The sequence below is a fragment of the Lycium barbarum genome, unplaced genomic scaffold (assembly GCF_019175385.1).
Source record: "Lycium barbarum isolate Lr01 unplaced genomic scaffold, ASM1917538v2 unchr_scaffold_15, whole genome shotgun sequence".
Taxonomy (NCBI): Eukaryota; Viridiplantae; Streptophyta; class Magnoliopsida; order Solanales; family Solanaceae; genus Lycium; species Lycium barbarum.
The window spans coordinates 139,597-144,010 of NW_026843462.1; the positions used below are offsets into that span (position 1 = coordinate 139,597).

At 32.7% G+C, this 4,414-nt stretch overlaps 1 long non-coding RNA gene across 1 annotated transcript; it reads right to left on the reverse strand.

Moving 5' to 3' along the window:
- Nucleotides 1–2,317: 2,317 nt before the first annotated feature.
- Nucleotides 2,318–4,196, reverse strand: LOC132625650 (uncharacterized). Its single transcript, XR_009576945.1, has 2 exons — nt 3,946–4,196; nt 2,318–2,805 (listed from the first exon to the last, which is right to left on the reverse strand). It is a non-coding gene; the product is annotated as an uncharacterized LOC132625650 (long non-coding RNA).
- Nucleotides 4,197–4,414: the final 218 nt, after the last annotated feature.

Here is a 4,414-nt window from a genome sequence, read left to right on the forward strand (position 1 = left end):
AAACTACTTTTTCAAGGAATTTGATCACATTACTTTTTCAACGAATTTTTATCAAATCACTTTTTAAAGACTTTATGTCACATATCTTACTTTTTGACTTTTTCAAATTATTTTAACTAATACTTTTTCTTTCATCTTGCAATTTATTACAAATACTACACTCTTGGCCGATGAAGAAATTTCTGTCGATTTCCAAGGCCTCCCTATGTACAAAAGACGGGTTTTTTATTTTAAGTTTATTCATTATTTTTTTAATTCATTCGATAGTTATTTATGCTCTTACTAATACTTTTACTAAGTGTTTATACAGGTACCTGGAGACACATCCCGAAGACAACACTCGGAAGGAACCCAAAGACTTCACCGAATCCTTGTTTGTATTTACTTTTGCGCGTTATTTAAAATTGTACAAAACATAAACTCATAGTATAGTGGAAATTTTATTTTTGAAAAACGGGTTGATATATTTATTTACTTGTCGCCTTTTTTGTTTAACTTAAAATTTGCCATTCGCTTTAGACAAGACTTAGGCCGTCAATACTTTCATAAATCGATTTGGTATAAATGCTTCGTTAAATTCACACTTTTGACGTTTAGGCAAAAAGACTAGTCAATCCTTTATTTTATATTCTTTATACACTTTTAATACAACTTACATTTTATATTATTTCGTGTACACTAATACATATTTTAGTTAAGTTAAATTCACATTTTGATGTTAGGTAAATAATAAGTCGTCCATTTACAAATATTTTATTCTTTAAAGGCATTATACATTTTTACTCATTTTTTATCCACAATTCCTTATACTTATTTTTTGCCAATACTTTTTACAATTCTTTTGTTCCTTATTATTTTGATAGGATATTCATTAAACAAACACTTTTTTGACGAAACAGTAGAAACAAGTCAAATTGACTTCACTTTTTTCTTAATTCTTTTGTTATATAAGATCTCTAAACTAATGAATATTCTTAAAGACTTCTTACATTCTTTATGCATTGATATATCTAGTTATACAATTTTTTATACATTTGTTTTTATGATATACACTCTTTTATATTTGAAATACATTCTTTATATGTTTCACATACCTACATTCCTTTATATACATAGACATACATTCTTTATATACTTGATATATTTATTTTACATACTCTTGCAATTTTTTATACATTCTTTACACTAACATATATACACCCTTTATATTAACAGATACATTTGTATTTTTGCGAGGTACGTTCTCTTTATACTCTTTTATATTTTCTTTTTTAATATACATTCTTTATGAATACTTGATACTTGATATAAATACATTCTTATACACTATATATACTTAGTATATTATCACCTAGTGTAGTTTTTCATGAAGTCATAAAATTTTGAAAACATGTAATAATAGTGATAAACGGATAGATAACCCCCCTATAGTGTTCAGTTAAACTAAGTTTCAGGGACTGTCTTTCGGACAGGTTCTGAGAGATGCTTAATACCTTCCCCTTGGGGTAAATAAAACTCTTATCTAGAATTTCATAGGTTTCGTGGACTAAAAATGGAGTAAACACACAAATACATATAGGTTTCCTGTTTTTCCTTAAAAATAAGGTGGCGACTCTAACCCTTTTATACCAGTTAGAAGAACCGGGAAGTTGCAAACTATCTTGGACCCGTTCAAAATAGGGCGTAATAGAATGGCGACTCTTCTGGGGATTACCTAGGTTTTGACCTTAGCAGACTTAGTTTAAGTGAGCACTTGAGGGATATTTCATTATTTATCTATTTTTACTATTATTACTTGTTATATATGTCATGAGTTGCTACAATATTATGTTTGAAAGGTCGCAAGCCAAATCCGAACTTGTGTTCCTTATTTGTTTGAAGATACTACGTGTTACTGCTTTCCTTATACTGTCATCGCACTTTCAATTGAGTCTTTGGCCGTACACATACACACATTGTGCACGCGAGTTGTGCTTTCCGCTCCTCCGAACCTTCTTCAAACTCCTTAGTTTCAGAGATTGGTGGGGCTAGTCTTACTACTTGCCATCTTGTAGTTGTCCGAATATTCTTTATCAGCTTAGGTGAATCTATTCTTAGAATTCTTAGGCCGTTGTATGTATAATTTTGATACTGCTCTAGCCGGATTAATTTTATTCTTTATTTTCCACACAGTCTTTATTTGCTACATGCTCTTTGCATCTTACATATTCTTTATTTATTTCACATACTGTATTTATTAGAAAGTAAAATCTTTTAGGAATTTTATTTTTGAACAAAATGCATAGGAATAAAAAAAAAATCTTTTTTTCCTAATAAATGAAAGAAAGGGAATTTTTTTTCTTTTATATAGACGCTAAAACTCCTAAAGCTACGAAATTTCTTTTCAACACTCACTTACTACTTTCAAGTCTTCTCATTTTCTCATCAATTTGTTTTTTCAAACACACTTCACCAAATCAATCCGCCAATGAGCCATTTACCCTCAAGATGAACAAGTAGCACATAGGGATGATTAATGTCTTTTTAGGTCGCCGGCCCAGTTTGACATCATTTTGGGGCAAGTCTCCTACAAAGAAACATGATACCAAGGATCGAGTCTTGCTAGGTCCAAATGACATGATACACATAAGAGTGTCCTAAAGGCTGACCTAGGTTAGGGCTTATTAACAAGGTTGTTCGAGGAGGCATGTGGTCGATAGCGCCTGCTTTGTTTTGCGCCTACTCCACGCTTAAAATACCCCCTCCTTAAAAATTTGAATGACTCTCGAAAAAGTCGTGTACGCTTACAACGTACTCCAAAACTTGCTGCAGAAAGAATTAAGGGGTTTATGCAAATGAATGCCAGATGTAAAAGCGGTAATAGGTAATGAAACGCGATAAACCAATACACTCAAGAAAGTAGCAAATAACGCAAAACGATTAATCAAACACAACGTTCAACCAAGAGTTTTTAACTAAGCTAATACGAGTCATTTTTTGAAAAGCTCGAATTCTAAAAATCTTCAGCAAAGTCACCATAGCTGTCACACCTCTTTTTTCCCACAAAAATGATTTATTATGTTAAGTTCAAAAAGAGTTTTCAAATCGGAAGTGACGAAAAAAATGTGTTTCGAAAAGGGATTTTATTTAGAGAAAAAGAGTCGCCACTCGGCATCTGGTTTTGGTGTGCCAACTCACTGTAAAAAAGAGTCGCCACTCGGCATCTGGTTTTGGTGTGCCAACTCACTGTAAAATTAACATCCCTTTCAAAAATAAAGTTTGACTCTAAAATACTGATCATGTGACTAGAAATTCTGGTTAAGGAATTCTATTGACCGAGGGGAAGGTGTGAGGCATCCCTCGAGTCCCATGATTTTAGCACGGTCGCTTTAATTAATTCGTATTGACTTAAATAGAAACTCAATCAAGTAAAATCACATAAAACAAGCAATCACACACACGAGAAGAGCTCAAAAAATAAAGTCTAAATTATTACAACCCGAAATAAAAGAAAAATGCGAGAAAATAAACCTATACTACACTAGGCTAAATTATAAGTTATCCCCGACATCCCGGGGTCTTCTCCATGAATGTCCCATTTTTTACATTAAATTTTCTTCCGGAAAATGAATACATAAAATTTAGCAAATAATTGAAAATTCAAGCAACTAAGCGGCCTAAATTTGCCTACCGATACCTTAAATCCAATAGAACAAATATACTAAGCCCAAACCAAATTTCTTTCTTTTTAGATCAAAAATCCAAACACTACTGATTCAATTTTTAACCGAACAAACATGGCCCCATATCTTAATTTTTTTAAGAACCCACCCTTTTGACCATATAGAATCTTAATCAGTTAATTAATACTAACATATCCAATTCATCAACACACCAAAAACAATATATCATCATAAGATCGACATCAATTAGAACGATATGAAATGAGGAGATGAAGAATTGGACCTTAAACGATCAAGGTGGCGGGGGTGGTTTAAGGGTCTTTTTGGCTGCTGTTTTTTACTGGGGTTTTTTCGGTGGTTATCAAGGTGGCGGGGGTGGTTGAAGGGTCTGTTTGGTGTACAGGTGATGACAGGGTTTAAGGCGGAGATGTGGACATAGTGGGGGAGGTTGTGACGGATGTCGATTGAAGAAGATGATGATGATGATTTTTTTTGTTGTCGAGTCCGTCACTGATGGTCCGTCTCCTGTGATGTATGGTGTGAGTGTATTTTTATACATAGGTGTGGTCCCCTTTGTATGTGTATGATTGTGTATATTTTTCCCCAAAACGGAAAAGATTCCCCTTTGAGAAAATCTCTCTCCCAAGAAACGTGACTTCCTCTTTCTTTCTTTTTTTCCTTTTTTTTTTCTCTTTTTTTTAATTTGCTTTTTCCAAATGCAAAACAAAAATATTAAATACAAATGTAAATTA